This window comes from Ambystoma mexicanum, chromosome 6q (assembly GCF_040938575.1).
Source record: "Ambystoma mexicanum isolate Mex_15411 chromosome 6q, UKY_AmexF1_1, whole genome shotgun sequence".
NCBI classification, from domain to species: domain Eukaryota; kingdom Metazoa; phylum Chordata; class Amphibia; order Caudata; family Ambystomatidae; genus Ambystoma; species Ambystoma mexicanum.
The window spans coordinates 1,179,981,352-1,180,001,415 of NC_090937.1; the positions used below are offsets into that span (position 1 = coordinate 1,179,981,352).

The window sequence follows — 20,064 nt, forward strand, 5'->3', positions numbered from 1 at the left end:
CAGACAATTATTCATTCTGTAGGCTATTTTAAATCCATGAAAGCCCTAGCGATGCAAGATGGCATAAACACGAATGGTGATGCCCTAATCATGTAATATGACACAATGAATTTCTATGTATTTTAAGGAGGTTTCATTAAATACTTCTAACGTAGCCTCCTGATACCATTCTCCGTCAAATGTCCGACCCGCATGCTACCCGGAATGCAATAATGCACATTACAAAGAAAAGAAACTGGAAGAACCTGGATCTGGAACCCTTAACAGAATTGCTTTTAGCAACTCAACCAAACATTTGCGAACTGAAGAGAATGACCCCTGACTCAGCTGACAAAATACTTGACGCCTGGATCACTGAGGCTCTAGACCAATTAGCACCAGCAAAACCTTTCAAAGCCACTGCAAAAGAAATGGCAGCAAGGTGGTACACAGAAGAGCTGAGAGAACTCAGAAAAACAAACCACAAACTGGGAAAACTATGGAGAAACCACTATAATCAGTGTGAGAAAATAAAGTACAAAAGACAACACAGAATATACAAATCAGCAGTCCTCAAAGCAAAAGGAAAACATACTATGCCACGAAAATCCAAGCAGCAACAAACCCACAAAAATAACTCTTCAAAATCATCAAAGAAATCAAAAACCTTACATCATGCAACAAAGGCATCATCCCATCACAAGCGCTATGTCACAACATCACCAACTACCTAAGAACAAAAATAGAAACAATCCAACAGACCATTGAAGCAAACCATGCAAATATAAACACAATACAACCATGGAACCTTCAATAACAGGAAATTTGCCAACAACAGCAACACTCGATTGATTCAAGCCCATAGTTTAAGAAAGGTTTTCCAAACTAATATTTGTTTTTTAATTTTTTTATTTTTTACATTTGTATAGCGCACTACAGCCCAAAGGTATTGAGGTGCTTTTATATGAAAGTGTACATAGGCAAGATTACGGTTACAACATGTGGTTACTTGGTTACAATGGGGATGATTGGAGGTGCTAGGTCACAAAATACAGTTGGGTATGTTTCAGTGTGTACAGGTTGAGTACTAGGGGTTATCAGATCAGACAAATAGCCTAGTTTTGATGGCTTTGCGGAAGGCTAGGTGAGAGTCGATCCCCCTGAGGTGCGTAGGTAGGGTGTTCCAGTGTGTGGCAACAAAATAGGACACCAACCTCACCGGATCCCCAAGTGTTCTTGCTGCCCAGGCATTTGCAAAGAAATCCTCAACCACAGCACACCACCTTCTTACTAACGGCTACTGATGAATCATCCCTAATCACACGAATAGTACCAAAATCTTTCAAATCAGCCTTCATCAAGCCATTCCTAAATAACGAAATGGGAAGCACCGAAGACCCCACCAACTACAGACCTCTATCTAATCTACCCTACTCGGCAAAACTACAGGAGAACCTTCTCCAAAATCCTTTTCAACCACATAGAAACACACAGAATACTCTACCACTCGCATGTTGGCTTCAGACCCATGAGAGAAAAAGAATTAGCACTCCTATCCATATGTGATGACCTAAAAATACATGCAGACAGCATCACACAATCTGCTCTCAAACTACTGGACATATCAGACACTCCACACTAATTGATAGTCTGGATAAATGTGGTATAAAAGCCTCTGCTCTACAATGGCTAAAATCTTTCCTCACTGACCGAACCGCAAGATACTACCTACCCCCATTTACCTCCAACCCCAAAAACATCTCCTGTGGCATACCACAAGGCTCTGGCCTCTCCCCGCTCCTCTTCAACATCTACATGTCTCCCTTAATGAAATTCTTTCAAATCCACAGACTGACCGCCTACAACTACGCAGATGACACTCAGCTCATCATCAAGATAGCCACAACCCAAGACGCAAACAGCACCCTCAACCACTGCCTCTGTGACATATGCAGTTGGATGACAACAAGCAACCTCAAGCTAAACCCGACCAAAACACAACTAATGATCTCAACCCCAGAGGACAATGCAACAGCTGGACTGGCCGCCTGGCATGGAGACAAACAGGAAGCATCAGCTGTGGTAAAAAATCTGGGAATACTCATGGACAACTGACTTTAACTGGAACCACAAGTCAACACTATAGCAAATAAATACTTCTACCTCCTGAGACTACTCTGACGGATCCTCCCCTATCTCCTTCCCACACAGAACCCTCACAATCATCTCCTTAGTGTTATCCAGAATTGACAAGGCAAACAACCTCTACTTTGGAATGCCAGAACGGATGACTAAAAAACACCAATGAATCCAAAACACTGCAGCAAGGATCATCCTGAGACTAAAAAGAAGAGATCACATCACACCAGCCCTGAGAAGTGCGCACTGGCACCCAGTAAAAATATGCATTAACTTCAAAGTCCTCTCCATCGCCCGCAAATCATTGCATGGACAAGGAGCTGAATTCCTCCTTTCCAAGATCAACCAGGAAGAAACCTAAGATCAAGCGACAAACTCAAATCGAAACAAAGCAATACAAAAAAAGGAAATTCAGAGGATCCGCATTCTCATGGCTAATCGCCAATCTATTGAACAGAATCCTGAAGGAAATAAGAATGTCAGAAGACCATCTCACCTTCAGAAAATGACAAAAAATTGGTTATTCCACTCACAATGATTAGCATAAAACAGGAAACGCCAGTGATACCAAGGGAGCCCAAAACAACCCAATGACAGCACAAACTCTAGAACCAACAAAATAACTAAATCAGTACACTAAATACTAACCCTGCCCACTCCTACCGCCTCTCCAGCATACCCCACAATTGCATCATGTGATGTAATGAATGAGCCTAATTACACAAAAACACACAATATACACATCCACCACGAAACTAATTGCCGCAATCAAACATCCGAGTCTCTGGATGTTGACCTTCCGGACACAATAATACCTGTCCGCACAATCCAAACACCCCTCAACAGAAGACTTGCACGGACGCCGGTACCTCCGGGTTCTACAAGCACCAACAGAAAAGAACAACCTCTATTCTTCTCCCTCTTCCCCCTCTACTCTACCCAACTCACTTTCTTGCAGAACCACGTGAGCACCTGGAGACCATGCCAATGGTAATGGTGCAGGTATTAGAAAACTTAACATAACATAGCATTGTTCAAACAATACTGTACAGAAGCGGTTAGCATTAAGGTTACCAATCACTTTTTTTTAAAAGAAACTGTGGCTAACATTCTCCTCTTGCTGTTTTCATAATAATAATAATGTATATTTTGCTTTTTATATGGCGCTAAGAACCCTCAGGCATCTGAACGCTGCTTATTATCCCATGGTGTGTGGTGCTCATGAAGCATGCAACATGTTGGTTTGATTAAAATGCATGTTTTTTAAAAATCATATTAAAACAGCAAAGCAAAGTTGCAGTGTTAAAACCTTTTCAGAGATCTTTAATAATATTTATTCTGGAAGAGGGGGGTTCTCTGTGTTGGGCGTCTAGAGACAGTTTATTCTGTAGCATTGAGCCCTAAAAATATCTTTAATCAGTCCATCAATACTAAATGTTGCAGATTAGCACATTGTATCATCCACTTCTATATCCAGTTTCTCTTCGTATGCTTGGCTGGTGTGTAAAAGGTTGTCTATTTCTTGCTGAGATGCTCGAAGACTGACCTCTATGGCTTCTCTGAGGTTGGCCCAGAAAAGCCCATGCTTGCTGATATCCTTAGGCCACTCCAAATATGTTCTACGCACCATGAAAGCCTTCAGTTTGTGATATCTGTTAGTAATAAGGTACAGTGTAATGGGCTCCAACAGGATCAGGATCAAGGAATTGGAGTTCTCACCAAAGAGTCTTTGGTGAGCGAAATATAGCTCATATTGACACCACTCGCTCTTCACAAAGTTTGGGGACAAAACAAAGATAGATTTGTAGCTTGTCTCAATGCTGTTAATTATGTTCTCAACAATGACTTTTCCTGGAACAAAATTCCTTTCATGTTGACATATCCATATGGAACCATCTTCTTTTTGTAGGTTAGGTAAGAGGCTATTTTTGACCCAGCCTGAATCGTGCTCACTGTAAGAGACAAAGGCATGAAATAACAAATCCCGTTGAAGATCTTGAGTAGTCATGTTCCTTACCCGGTACTTTGTTCGTATCCACTGCCACAGCATCCTAACACACCATGGCAGGCTAAAATATATACACAAAAAACATATGTACACTACAAAGACCACAGTCGTGATTAGAATAAACGCAAGTAAAATGGTCTTATTGCAGGATAATTCAGACAAATTAAAGTCTTTGAGCAAAGTTCCCCTCACATCTTCTTGATATTCACACCTGTATGACTTGGGCCAACCTATCAGTCTTTCAGGTGATGCCTTTACTTGGATAATAAATTCTCTGATGTCGCAGTTACAGAGGAAACGATTGTTTTCAGCATCTATTTTTGTGACATTCCGACATTTATGGGAGGAATCAGAAGAGGGGGATAAAATCGAATTAATTTCCACATTCAGTATTGCAAGGCTGCCAAAGTTCCTGCAGTCAGGGAGGTCTATTAGTCGGTTGGATGCAATATTCAGTTCCTCCAAAAAAGTTAGCATTTTCAACAATTTTGGGATACTTGTAATTTAATTCTTTGGCAAATCGAGTGTTTTGATTTTTGCTGGCAGACATTCAAATACTGAGTCAGCTAATTCATTTTCTGACACATTTAGAATGACCAATGTTTCTAACCAGAAACATTTCTTGCTTCTCTTAAACTGCAAGAAGTTCTTACTTATGTCTAAATGTTTTAGAGATCTCATAGCGGCGGTCATAGCACTCACTTTAGACAGATCTTCAAGCATTTTACTTTGTAGATGGAGTATTTCTAAATGGGACAAGGTCGTGCAGTTTTGAAAAGTATCATCAGTGATTCTGTTTTCAGAAACCTCAACAACGCGGAATATATTACTTACTGGAGGACAGTTGAAATATACGAGGTCAGAATCTGACAAGGTAAAGTTCTCAACAACCATTTCGGAAAATATTCTCACATGTTAAATGCCATGATGCAGAGTTGCTTTGTTAATCAGGTGCTTCATTTTTAGTTCTTTCAGGAAACTGCGGGAAAACTCAAATTTGAAATATGGTAGCTCATGCACCACTGTCATTCTATAGATATTAAATGCTCCACGTACGAGTACAAAACAGATTGCAGGATAACGTTAATGTCAGCAAAAGACATGTGATGTTGTTGAAAATGAGGGTCTTTATCCTGGGTGATTTGCTTATCTGGCTTAGAGATTCTGTTGGATAATCACATGGTGCCTCACATTGAATGTTCGAGAGCTCCAATGTTCTAGAAGCATTGAAAGCATCCAGTAAAAGGGAATGCAATTGTGTACTTTTTGGGACAGCAATATGGAGCTTGTTTGCATTTAGAACTTGAAGGATTTTTTTTCATAGACAGAGTGGTCCTCTAATCCCAGGAAGAGAGTTTCCAGTTCCAATGTCTTGATTTCCTCAAAATCGGAATGATGGATCTTAAAGGTACTCAAGCCCAGATACTTCATCTCTAAAAGAAAACTAAATTCCCTGCAGGAGCTCAGTGTTCCAAACCTGTTGTAGGAAAGATCTAAATGTTTCAGATGCCCAGCGTGATGCAGTGAGTCGCAGTTCACACTGTGCAAGCTGTTGTGGGAGACATCCAGATATTGCAAGTCACTGTTGAATGAGAACATGCTGAAGTCTAGCTCTTTGATGAGATTGTGTGAAATGTTTAAAAAGTTAAGTTTAGACAAATAGCTGAAGTCAGACTGGAGCAGTGTAGATATTCTGTTTTCTGACAAATACAAAATGGTGGTCTGTGGTGGCAGGTTATGTGGCACATACTTGAGATGCCTCTCTGAATAGTTTGCAAGAAAAGCCTTATTTATGAATAGGGCACACACATGTAATGGTGCAAGTAGGAACACTTGTGCTAAAATGTACGGAATCTGTTTCATGATTGTTTTTTCCAAAGCAATGCACTTTGTTTAATTCTTAGGAAAAAAGTAGTAAAAAAAGAGATACACTTGTAAGCACAAATATTATTAATGGTACACAAGGACAAATTAAACACATGCATGCTACATCCATTGTAAATAGTTCTTTAATAGAAATAGTTCCCAGTTCTATTATTCCTTGCACAAGCTGAACCTACCTTGGTGTCTTGGATGGTGAACTCGGTTGTGCTTGTTGCGCTTGGTCAGTTGTTCATTTTTCATTGCTGGGCTGGAGCTGGGAGCGCTCGTCTCCTTGGTTGCTTGGTTGCACTATAATCGTTTGGTTGCCAGGCGTAAGCGGAAAGCGTTCCGAGCCAAGCCGCATTTGCGCCTCACTTTAGGGCCGATGCTCCCCTGTGCCTCCCTTTAAGGCAAATGGGGAAGGACTTGCCTGTGGTCAGCTCCGATGACTGCTGGACAAGCTCCTGTCGTGCAGCTGGGGGCACGAAGGGTGTGCCAGGTATGGAAAATGCACGCGTAGGGGGCTCGGGGAGGTCTGTTTCGGTACACACCACCTCGTCGCTAGTGAAGTGAGGATGTCCACGCAGGAATGCAGGTACGGAACATAGGTTTATTGCTGGATACGGACCTCGGCCACCCAGCCGCCCACACAACAATCAACTGATAAAGAAAGTGGAACCCTGGATGGAAATCAACACACTGGGGTTCCATTACAACAACTGTTGTAGAAAATGAACAATGGGAGCGATATATCAATCATAGGTCTAGAAAAAAGGACATAGTGATTAAATCAATTAAAACAAGTATTTTCTGGGGTATTTTAGACCTGAATGTGGCACAGTGTGCAGAAACATTCAGGTTTTTTCCATTGCGTCCCAGTGTACCTATATGTCTATTCAAATAATAGCAGCTATTACCAAGTGAATATATCTTTTAACAACATTTTGTATTGGCACATGGAAACAGAAACCTGGACACATCAGTGTGGCCCAGAATCCCATGTCTCTTCTTTTAGGCAGGAAATGCGTGCTGGAAGAAACCAACTATTAGATGGCACTCTTTGGCCCAGGTGCCTGAACTAGCGCAAACGTGATTGATGCCGTTAAATGGTTGAGAGTCTCAACAATCCAGAATTCCAGTTTACCTATAATTATAGTGGGTGTGAACTGGGAAGGTAAACTCAATCTACCAACAGTCAAGAGCCAGCCATTCTAAGGGCTACAGATGATTTCTAAGTCTCTATTTTAGAGTTCCGCAGGATGGCCTTTCCCACATGCACCCTAATTGACTCTCCACAGTAATTTTCAACTTGTCTGCACCTTAAAAACGGACAGCCTTAAGCCTGTAGCCAGGATAATCCTCTTAAGGAAAAGCTTTGCGCCTTTTGCAGTGGCAGAGGCCAGAGTGTTGGGGTAGAGGACTTTTGTATTGCCAGTGCTGCGTTCCCATGTATTGCAAATTACTGCATTCCCACTATAAAGTGACATGTGATCTTAGTGTCATCCTCTTTGTTTACATGACAGCATTTATTTCTCTGTAAAAATATTCTCTTGACTCAGAGATGGGAGGGAAGAATTACATCAAGGATATGAATACATGTTTTAGTTCCAGGATAATGGCTTTTGGGGACAAAAGATAACACATCATAAAGGGATCAAGAATGGATCCCATATCATACTGTGTAGGGTTTGCAATGATGGATCAATGGGGTACTGAAGAACAAAAGGAGCATCCAGCAAAAGATTTGTTGTAATCCATCACTGAACATTCTCCCTGATCTAGTCTGAAATCGGGATTTGAGTTGACTAAGAATCTCACTCCTGGATCCTCAGAAATGCAAACACATTGCCCAACACATCTCGAAGCCGATCAAAGGTGCTTACTACCTGTATGCATGAAGCTCTCTTTTAAATCACAAGGGCCATGACCGAAGATCAACACCTGAAATGGGAGTACATGTGCTTGATGGCCTGCTCCTCTTTGGTTGTTTGAAGGACCCAACCACCCAATTTGGTTTCCAAAGTGACTCAAATGTAGAGCAAGCACTGTGATGAAGTTAGATATCAAAAGGTTGATTAACAACCAATATCCAGTAAAGACAAATTTACTAAAGAGAATCTGTTGTCCTCTGAGATAAGAGGCATTTAACCAATGAGTTTGGTTATGTAGGTAATTCCAACACCTTTTGCCATAGCCAGGGGACAGAGCTAAAGCCATAATGAAGTTACTCCCTCTGTCATAAAACAAATGAACTTCCTGTGGGCCTCACAGATATATAAAATGACTCTATGCTAATACCCTCCCTGTAGGGAGGAGAGGATATTACCAAGTGGCATAATTTTGAAAGTTTCCTGTGCAAGCACCATATTGAAGTATTGGAAATCCAATATGAGAGACAGACTTCCCATTTCTTTATATACCTCAAATAAGCAAGAATCAAAACTTTGAATACACACTTTCGGGGTTACTATATAGATTGCATTTACTTCTAGAAACCTTTGGTTCTCTTACAGGAGGCCTGGGGATTTTTGAAATACGTAGGAAGGCTAGAAAGGAAAAACATAGCTGTTGCCTTCAAAGACCACCAAGACAGTGCGACATCCGTATTGCGAATCCCCAGTAAATGGAATGGGATGATGAAGAAGTGGTGGGCAAGGACCCAGACCCCAGGGGTTGTGCTTCTGCAGACAACATGGGGGACCATGTGCCTCCTTGCTTGCAGATGTAAAGTATTGTCGTCATGTTGTCGGTAAGCCCTCAGACCACCCAGCCATTAAGCTGTGGTAGAAAAGACTTCACAGCCAGTAGCTCTAGGACGTTGATGTGCAATGTCTTTTCCTTTTGCAACCAGAGATCCCTGGCATGGAGATTGCCTGTGTGAGCTCCCCAGCCTTCCAGAGATGCATCTGTAGTGACTGTGACCTGCTGGTCTGGAAGACGAAAAGGTGCTCCCTTGGTGAGATTAGACCAAAGCATCCACCAGCGACGTGTCGTGAAAAGAGTGCGTCAGAAGAATGATGTCCTCCCATGTGCCAGAGATCCGTTTACATCGAGCATCAATGAACTCCTGGAGAGGTTGTATTCAAAGCCTGCAGTGCTGGATCAAGGGGATGCAGGAGGACAACATCCCCAGCAGGGACTTCGACATGAGGAACGAGAATGACTTTTCCGTGACAGTAGGTGAGCTTTCGCTAGCATGGCTTTCACCCTGTCTTCCGAAGGCATAGCCGTACAGGACAGCTTGTCTAGTCAAGCTCCTAAGAATAGGGCGAATAGCGAGGGGGTCAAGCAAGTCTTGGCAAAGTTGAGGAACAACCCCAGGCATATTAAGCAATGGATCGTCGCCTCTATGTATCGATGGGCCAATGCAAGAGAGTTGTCTCAAACCAGTCAATCATCCAGGTACGGTGTCAGGGTGTGCAAGAGGCACCCATACAGCCCCATCACATTGTTGTGTGGGACGGCTGCCGTTGCAGTCGTTTCCTGGGAAGTGACGTTGGGGCTAGGGAGGCGGGTGTTACGCGGGGGGATAGTCGAGATCTATGCTGCATTGAAATAAAGAAGGACGTGTGCCGCAGCTCCTCTTGTCTGTGTCTTATTGTGCCAGGCCCGCACAGCGTTGAACATGTCCGAGAGGCCCGTTTAGCTGGATGGTTGTGGGAAGCCATCTGAGAGTTCCACATTCGCGATGAGGTACGTTCTGGACCCGAGGTGGTGTGGAGGACCCACCAGAGGTATGCGCTGCCGCAAGGCCTGGAAGATGCGTTGGCGTGCCTCCAAAGCTCATGCCTGCCCCTTCTGCCCTTTATTGCCCAAGCAGACGGCCCAGCCGCGCTGGCCCGCTTGGAGGCCGAGGCTCACCGTGGGGACGAGGTCCAGGTGTTGGTGAGAGCTGGGGGAGGGGCTCACTACAATAACACCAGGCGCGGGTGCCTGACAGCGCACAGGGAGGCGCAGAAACCACCACAAAGGCCTACCAACACACCAGAGGCTCGACGGCATGCTCTGGTAACAGTTCAGGCCAGAGGGGAGAGGCACACCAACCCTAAGTGATGGTGAGTGGGGCAGCAACCCCATAGAAGCCAGACACACACAGTGCACAGGGCCCAAGCCAGGGCCTGGGGTCAAGAGAAGGTTACGACCAAACTGAAGGAAAGCACACCCCACCGCATGATAAATGCACAGTAATGGGCCCATCTCCATGTCCCGCCATGTCGGACCAGAAGGCGTCCTCTACAATGGCGGAAGGTGCACCAGAAGATGCCGCCAATACAGCACAAGCAGCCGGGGACGCATAGCAAGTACTCCACCTGCCCCACCCTTTTGACCTAAGAGACACCACAATGTGGATGAATGGCCGCTGGAGCCAAACCTTCGTGAGCACCCTTGGCGATAAGTGGAGGCTGAAGGGCGAGGCCTTGTACTGAAAATGTTGACCTGCGAGTGTGAATCGAAGGTATTTATTTATTTAGAGAAATAACAGGAGAAAAATGCATTCTTGACACAAAAACGCTTCCAAAATTTAACATTGACAACACTGTGTCACTGAGTGGAGGATAATGGGTGAGAGAATTTGACTTGAAGACCAGATGTTGCAGTGGAGGTTGGAAACATAAACCAGGGACGAGGACAGGACAGAATAACACAGGAACTGGATGGTGGAAGAAGTGCTAAATTAAGGCTCTAGGGGTGATGGAAAAGTGCTGTAGGGCTGTCTGTGAGGTAGGGAGAGAGGGAAGCAGGGTGATGGAGTAACGAAGAGTGCTAGGAAACAGGTTCTTCAGAAAGGAGGAGGGCTTTGAGGTTGGATTTAAATAGTGGTAAAGTTGGAGTGGTACAGAGAAGGAGAGGAAGAGCATTCAACGGTATGGGAGCAAGGAGACGGAGAAAGTGGAAATGAGAGGGAGCGCAGAGGGCTTGAGTAGTGGCAAGGAGGTAAGCTGAGGATGATCGTAATGAGTGAGTGGGGGAGTAGGGAGTGAGATGAGCAGATAGGTAGGGTGGGGCAAGTCCATAGATAGTTTTGAAGATGACGAGAAGTTTATACTCATCTCTTTGTTTCATAGACAGACAGCCAATCTGGTGACAGGCAGAGGAGGTAGAGGGAACGCAAGAAAGGTTGAAAAGTGTGCAGACTGCCAAGTTGAGGACTTTGTCCAGAGGTTAAACAGCATAGTTTGGAAGGCCATAGAGGAGACTGGCACAGTAGTCAGATCTAGTAAGGACTAAGGAGATTAGTTGTTTGACAGTATTGAACAGAAGAAGACAGATTTTTCTCATATTGAAGAGGTTGCGTCTGGCTGCAGTGGCAGATTTGGAGATGAAGAGCGAGAGGTTGTGAGATAGGTCAAAGATGACGCCAGGGGTACGAGCAGAAGCAGAGTAAGGAAGGTAGTCAGGAGAGAAAAGAAGAAGAAGGGGAAAGGAAGAGATAGGGCTTCATTACGAGTCTGGCGGTAGCCGTGCCTGAAAAACATTACAAAAAAGGCATTACAACCCGGTGACCCGGTAATTCTGGAGGCGTAATTCAGTAAATCCACATTCCCATGGAGTCCCGTAGGGCTCCACGGGGATGGTGTCCATGGAAACACTGGTTACGTCTATGACAGAGCCAGTGTTTTCATGTCCGCCTGCAGGCGGGTGGTGTTACTTCCGCCAGGTCAGACCTGGCGGGAGTGACACCTCCCACATGCAGGACTAGGAATCAGCCGGTCCAGAAACAATGTAATGAGGCCCATAGTCTGTTTGGCTGGGAAGTAGAGAACTTCAGTCTTCGCGGAGTTGAGCATGACCGAGTGAGATGCCATCCAATATTGGATGGCAGAGAGACAGTTTGACATTTTTTAGCAACACAGGTACGCAGGAGACACTTTCCGAATATAAGTACCATGCATCGATACGTCCACGCTTCCGAGCCTTTAGGAATCGTGGTTTGGACCTCCTGCTGCAAAGCCCTCACAGGACAAGGCTGCAGTGTTGAGCGATGCAGGTGCGCTGGAGACATTGCCCGGTTATACGTAGCCCACATCGCTACGTCCACACTTCCGAGCCTTTAAGAACCGAGGTTCAGACCCTCTGCGGCAATTACCTCACAGAATAAGGCTGTGGTGTTGAGTGACACAGGTACACAGGAGACGCTGCTTAACTATACATTGCACACATCGCTACGTCTGTGCTTCTGAGACTTTAAGAACCGAGGTTTGGACCCTCTGTGGCAAAGCCCTCGCAGGACTAGGCCACGGTGTTCAGCGACAAAGGTGTGCAGGAGATGCTGCCCGATTATACATAGCACGCAATGCTACATCCACGCTTCTGAGCCTTTAAGAACAGAGGTTGACACCCTCTGTGGCAAAGCCCTTGCAGGACAAGGCTGCAGTGGTGAGCGACGCAGGTGTTTGGCAGCGATGGGGTAGCAGCGTAGATTGTGAGCACAGACAATCTCACCCTCTTGTCTGTGGCCGCAAGGTAAGAAGGTGCTGGGAGAGTATGTTTCCCTACACTCCACGCAACCACCCTGACCTTGTGTCCCTTCTCCCTCTTGCATACGCGTTACTCCCCCTGCAACCAGTCCTCACACCCCCCCACTTTCTCACTTATCCACTGCATACGTGCGCTCCCTCGCAACTTAGGCCCCGTGCGCCCGCCGCAACTCAGGCAGCATGCCCTAGCCCCTGCTACTCATGCCGCGTGTGTGGCCTTGCGACTTAGGCCACGTGCACCCCTGGTTAATCTACCCCCCCGAAACTCAGGCCATGTGCGCTGCCATGCATCTGGCTACACCACAACCTAGGCCCTGTGCGCTCCCTCGCAACCTAGGCTGCGTGCACCCCCTTGCAACTTAGGCCACGTGGTTTTTGACATTACATTGCATTGTCTGAATTCTTTCCTTCTAGGTACCTTGTTGACGGTATTGACTTTGTGATGTTCTCTAGGGTTTTGATATTGTGTTGTTCTCTATGTTTTTTGGCATTACATTGCATTGTCTGCATTCTTTTCTTCTAGGTTCCCTGTTGTGTATTGTGCCTTGTTGATGATATTGACTTTGTGCTGTTCCCTACGGTTTTAAGCATTACATTGCATTGCCTGCATTCTTTTCTTCTATGTTCCCTGTTGTGTTTTGTGCTATGTTGTTGGTTCTGTATTGCATCTGATTTCGCAGGTCCATTTTTCTTGTTCTTTGTTGTGCTCCCCTCCCTTTTGTGTCCCCCCTTGGGCCTCCCACCTGTCTGCCCCCAGCGCTATACCCCACCCCCCTGCTTGGGCTCCCCCCCTCTCAACCCTGCACCCTCTATGGTGCTCTCTGTCTCGCTTATCTTCTCTAACTGCTTTTCTATTGACTGTCCTATCCCTCTCACTAGGTCTGGCAGGAAGAAACTCAAAAGGGACATCCTGGTCTCCAAACCAGGCCTCCCTATTGCTGATACCTACACTAGTGCTTCCTCCAGACAGACCCTTACCGACATCCTCTTTGTCGTTCCCTCTCCAGGCCTATGGACCCCACATATGGCCTCTGTTCTCTATCCTTTTTTCCTCTTCTCCCATTAATAGTGGCACCCAGTGGGAGGCCCTCCTAAGACCATCATTAATGTCTACTAAAATGGCACAGTCTTGGCCCAGGGCCCTCAGGCCAATCTCCTCCTTTTTGATAGATGCTTATTGTGCCTTATCAACTTCCTTTCCTCTCCTGCTATCCCTACTTACCCCTCTTTGGCTCCCCTGCCACCTATTCAGCACCTCCTGCTGTTTCTCATACCACCCTGTTGCCTCCTTCCTCTGCTACCTCTCTGGCACTTTCTTATTCCTCTCTGATTACCCTGCCTTCTCTTCCTTCCTCCTCTGCCCATCCTCGCCCACCTCCAACACTTCCGCAGGGTGTACCTCTGGCCTGTACCCCTCCACAAAAGTCCTTAAAATGTGGCAACCTGCTCCACATCGCTACTCTCAACACTCGCTCAGCTGTCAAACATTCCTCTGACATCTGCCGTCTCCTAGAAGAGCCTGACTTGGATGTACTCGGTCTCACCGAGACTTGGTTCATGGCGAGCTCTGTCACGAGTTTTGACACTCTCCTTCCTGACGGCTACAAGATCCTATCTGATCCCAGAACCAACCATCCTTGTGGTGGTGTAGCCTTGATTTTCCCAGAGTGTATCCCTGCCTCTGTCATTCGTATGCAGGACTACTCCTCCTTTGAATGCCTGGTCTGCAGGTTCTCTATCTCTCCTGACCTCTCTCTCACTGTGCCACTATCTACGGGCTGCCTGGCCAGGTTGCCCTCTTCCTCTCTGAGTGGGATGACCACTCCTCCTCTCTCCTTGCCTCTACCTCTCAACTTCTCCTCCTCGGACAACTGAACATCTACCTGGATTGATTGATTGATTGATATTTTATTTCTATCGCGCTCATACACAAGTGTTTCAGAGCGCGACCAGGCAAGGAAAGGGAACAGGGGAGAACAAAAACAACGATCTTACTAGGCCCAGTGACATTGAGAATGTGCAAGTGCAGGGTAGAGGGAGAAGGGGGAGAAGTGCATGGAAGGGGGAACAAAAGGAGAGTGCGGAGCGAGAAGGAAAAAAACCCAAAAATAATAATAAAATAATAAATAAAAAGGCAACAAACAATGGGAGTGCAGCCAGCAAGTGGCAAGTGCTGGGTTTATGGCAGCAGGCCGTGTTGGTCTGAAAGTGCAGGAAGAAAAGGGGAGGGCTGTATGGGTACAGATACAGACCCCAGTGCAGGAGGTGGCCCGGAGGCAGTGCGTGAGGGTGGAAAGATGAGCAGGTACCTGGGCCCAGAAGACAGTGGGTGGCCAGGTGCATGGTGCCGAGGGAGAGTAGAATCAACAGGGGAGAGGGGAGGAGAAGGCAGAAGCAAAGAGGAAGGTTTTGAGGTGCTTGCGGAACCGGAGATGGTTCTCCTCAAGTTTTAGAGTGGCAGGGAGGCTGTTCCAGAGGGAGGCCCCAGCCAAAGAAAGAGATCTACCCCGAGCTCGTTTCTTTGATAAACGACTGACCCTGAGGGAGTTAGAGGTAGAGGAGCGAAGATCTCGAGAAGGGAGGTATTTGCGGAGGGATAGCTGAAGGTATGTTGGACTCAGGCCCCAGAAAGCCTTGTGGACAATGCAGAGGGTTTTGAATTTAATCCTTGCATCCACTGGGAGCCAATGGGGAGATTTCAGAGCTGGAGAGATATGATCCCAGGGCTTGAGGCCAAGGACAAGTCTCGCAGTCCTGTTCTGGGTAAGTTTTAAAGGGCGGAGAGTAGAGGCAGGTAGATTAAGAAAGAGGCTGTTGGAATCGTCCAGCTTAGAGAGAACCAGAGCTTGGGAGACAGTGAGCTTCTGGGGGAATGAGAGGAAAGGAAGAATACCTCTGAGGAGGTCCAGTAGGAGGTTTGACTTTTTTGATACATCAGCGATGTGGGCAGAGAAGGAGAGTATGGCATCAAAGGTGACACCAAGGTTCTTGGCCTCGCAGGTGGGGAAAGGAGGAGGGCCAAGGGAGGCCGGCCAGAGAGTGAGGGGAAATAAGGTGATGGTGTGCCATTAGCCATTCTTAGGGACACTTTCACAACCTCTGTGACTCAGTACAGACTCTCTGCCCTCTCTAAGAAGAGAGCCTACTTAAAGCCTGCATCTCTGCAGCATCTAACAACTCAGCCAAACTTTTCAAAATCTGCAAGGAGCTGCCCAATCCTGCTACAGTCTCTACCTCTCCTGTTCCCTCCCAGGCTCTCTGCACAGCCTTGGCTTCTCATTTTACCACTAAAACTCAGGACATCATGTCCACCCTCTCTTCCTCTACCTTCTCTTCCTCCTCCACTACCACTCCTGGCCTGTCTGTGGCCGTTTCTCCTCCTCCTTTCTCCTCCTTTCCCTTGTTCCCTTGTTCACCCCTGACAATGTTTCTATCTATGAAAGTCTTGTCAAAGCAGGTTCTCCCCTGCTCATCCAGAACCATCAAAGACCACATTGACACCCTTGCTTCAGCCTTGACCAAATTCTGCAAACACTCCTTTGCCATTGCAACCTTCCCCTCCCCCTTAAGCAGGCACTTTGTGAAAATACATGTATTCAGGTTAGCTTTAAGCTCCCCCATTTTGTTTCATGCACTCACAAAATCTTGAAAAATCTATTTTGGAGCTGCAAGGAATCTCTGCACAAGAGTGCTGAGAATGTTGTTGCAAAGAAATGAGCTCATTGTTATTACAGCCTTGGATCTTACACAGGCCGGACAAAGGGCGATGAAATATTTTCATCTACAGCTGTTAATTGCATGGGTCTCACAAATGCACGTAATCATAGTAAGAATAGTTTGTGACACAGGAGATGTTCTGTTCTGTTTGTACCAGGAAAGGGTTATCCTAAACAAGCTGTAAAAACATGCCACTACACAGTAACCCTCGGTCATGAAAACAAAAGATAATGTTGGTAGGAATGTTTCCTTTCAGTGAAAACAGTGACAACAGTCTGTTGTCTTGTAAGGTCAGAAAGTTAGAATGAACAAGCATTAAATCACTGATGAAATGCATGTATATTTTCAAAGAAAACCGTATATGTAGCATGGAGCTGTAAACCATCTGTGACATGGCATTTCGCAGCAGAACGCATGTAAACTGAGGTACATAAAAGACGTGCTTTCCTTGCTGTAAATTGCTCACTTCTGCACAGATATTGCTGGGTAGAACCTGGGTCCGCTTGAAGCAAATAAACTCTGTTGTTTTTACTCATCTCTGTGTCTGTTGGTCTTACCTCGTTTTCAGTACAGCTACCAGATTTTGGTTTTAAAATTGGTGCCCGGGACATTGGCCCTCTTGAGGATGATCCATTGTATTTTGAGGACGGACTGACTGAGTGTTGGGACCACTGAGTACCAGGGATCCCTGCCAAATCTGAGATGAAGCTTCTTGTAGCTGCTATCAGTGATCCTCATCGGCCTCTCTCTGCCCAGCGATCATCTCGATGAGGGTTCCAGACCATAGCTGTGTGACTGTGTTTCACCCTTTTGAAGACCACCAGTCACGGATTATGCTTGATGGGGGCTGTTTGATTGAAATCAGGTAAGTCTGTTTCGAGTTGGTTGTACAAAAATATTTTGCAAAATATATTCCCAGGTGAGAAACACCATTTTGTGTAAAATGCCTGAGTCAGTAAAATGCACACTTGTTGGGCAATGTTGTGCTGTTGTAGAAAACAACGCACTGGGTTAGAATATGGACAGCCTGACCCACCTGAAGGTTCTCCATAGTATGATATGTATATTAAATATGGGCTGGGAGCAATTGTTTTTAATAGCGGCATTGCCAGACCAGACATGTACCTGATTTACAATGCCCTGATTTTGGGTCGATTGAACTAGCAAGGATACAGCATTTGGAGACACCTTTATTGCAGAAAAAGGCTAGGCCAGCTGCTTTTGATGCGGTTAGGGATTGTCGCAAAGAAGCAACCCAACACATCAAATGCAGACAGAAGCAAGCTCGCAAACATATGACCCAGTCAGAAAAGGCTTGAGTGCATGTCCAAAAGCAACAGGAAAACTGTGATAGGGCGACAGACAAAGAAATGCAGTTAGACATATGCAAAATATACCCATCAAAAGAACTGCACACAGCTGAGAAATTATTGGATGCACTATTGAATGAAAGATGAGAACGTCTGACTGCACCACCTCCGTATGTACCAGCGGTGCCTCAACCAGTGCCACATGTACCAGACACTGACTCTTAGCCTGCTACACCTCCCACACTGGAGCTCCTTAAGGCTACGTAACATAGCTCCCCTGCCACTTCCAAATCTGACACCCCTCTATTGCAATATTCACGCCCACTTTGTGATCAGAGAGCAGGACTTTGTAGCGCACTGACAGGGAATAAAAAGACAGGGTTAGAAGGAACAGCAGAAGACTATATACTGGATGGCAATAAATTAGCTGCCTTACATATGTTGACTGACTACCATACCCCTGAACGAAAATATTTGTTAGAACACATGGTAAAAGCACTTGCCCGAGAATGGTGCAAACTCACTGATACTGTAGTACCCAAAGAATTGCAACATTTACATTATTTAGCATGCACCATTAATACACTAGAAGACGCACATCAGCACCTATCTGATCTGTTCTCAAATAAGGAGGAACTACATGACCTACAGATAGTAAAGCTAGATGCTTTAGGAATATCTTGTCCTTTAATAAACAACATATTCATTCTGAAAAGCCCTCTCCCCAAACACGGTAAAGGTACTGCAGAAAAGCTCATCATCTTTAGACACGTTCTTAGATGGATTTCTAATCCATCCCTTTCCCCCCTGGAGATCCATGACACATTTAAGCAATACTCCTGATCCATTCAGAAAGAGGTATTACAAATAATGGCTGAATACCTACAAGACAAGTACATTAAAAGCAAATTGTGTTGTACACCAGATGTTATGAAAATATATAAACACACCTTCACAGATGACACTGCACTCAATTCCCAGTCTCTCGATTTAGCTTTACTGCCCAACAATAGGATTGATAAGGCCAATTTGCATATGTCCCCCTTTCCAGACAAGAAGTTAACACAATTAAGTTATTCATCCCAGACATAAGGAAGAACCCCATGGGGTTCTATAAGGAAGTACAGTCAGTCTTGGCTTCTTCAGTTTTTACCTTACCTTCCAATTTATGGAAGCAAATCAGGAACATAGATGATAACGGGGCATTGGGGGGAACATGGTCAGAACTCATGGCTGCTGAGATACAAAGAAAAGCAGGTGATAAACCTCCAGAGAAAATATTAGCATTACCTAACACTATCCTTGCTAAACTTAAGACTTTAGTACCAGAGAAAAGGATTATGTGGGACAAATTAACAGCCTGCAGGCAAGGGAAATCTGAGGGGGTAACAGAGTATTTCAACACCCGACTAAGCCCGTCAACATTGTTTCGATAACACTGCCTCACAGAATTATTTTTCAGAGGACTACACATCTGACGACATATTCTTTGGCTAGGACAGCCCGAATCAGGGGCTGGATCCTACCCCTATCCCTGTCAATCAAAAGGGACCCTATGTTACAATGAAAGTTGGGGATAGGCCATTGCACATTTCTAGTTGATACTGGTGCACCGAAGTGCTCCATTGATCACCTATTTGTTCCAGATGTTCCTCTGTTAGGGCAACAAAATGTTTCTGTAGGGTTTGCTGGCACACCTGTAATAAGTCCGGTCTCCAAACCAGCACCTATTTCTCTGGGACCATTCACTGATGCATTTCACTTTCTATTGACAACTAACTGTGGTAAAAACTTGTTCGGTTTGAATTCACTGAAGAAATGTTAAGCTGTTATTTACTGCTCACCCAATGGTGCATATTTGACTATTTCACCACAGCACACTTCTACATCTCAGTTGTTAGCACTCCCACTACCCAATGAATAGAAAAAATGTACCCACTCATTTATGGGCCCCTAGCGATAATGACGTGGGAATACTCAATGTTGTGCCAGTATGCATCCAGTTAAAGCAAAACATCACATTTCGCACATACCACAATAGAAGGTTTCAGTGGACGGGGAAGCTGCACTCAAAATAATAATTTCAGATCTTGTACATCTAGGTGTCATTGAACTGATTACCGCTAGCACTTGTAACAGTACCATACTTCCTGTGTACAAGAAAGGTGACAACGCACAGCCTTACCATTGTGTAATTGATTTACGACCCATCGATAAAATTGTCTCCAATTTCCCATTGTGCCTGACATCATGACTATTTTGACTATGATTCCTGCCCAGGCCACTCATTTTTCTGTGGTAGATTTAAAGAACGCATTTTTCAGCATACCATAAGTACTCCTTTGCCTTTACTCTGGGAGGGTTGTCGTTTACATTCACTAGAATACCCCAAGGATACACTGAAAGCGCAGGCATTTATAGTAGGGCCTTCAAGGAACAACTGGACACTTTAGAATTACCTTCATCTTGCACTTTGATAGAGTACATTGACGACCTACTTATTGCCGCTGATTCTGATGAAGGTTGCAAGGAGGGTACTTTGTTGTTGTTAACACACTTGGCTAACAAC

The 20,064-nt window shown here is 45.2% G+C and overlaps 1 pseudogene; it reads right to left on the reverse strand.

Annotated features, from left to right (window-relative positions):
- Positions 1-3,562: 3,562 nt before the first annotated feature.
- LOC138515318 (toll-like receptor 6) lies at positions 3,563-5,989 on the reverse strand (annotated as a pseudogene).
- Between the last annotated feature and the right edge of the window lie 14,075 nt (positions 5,990-20,064).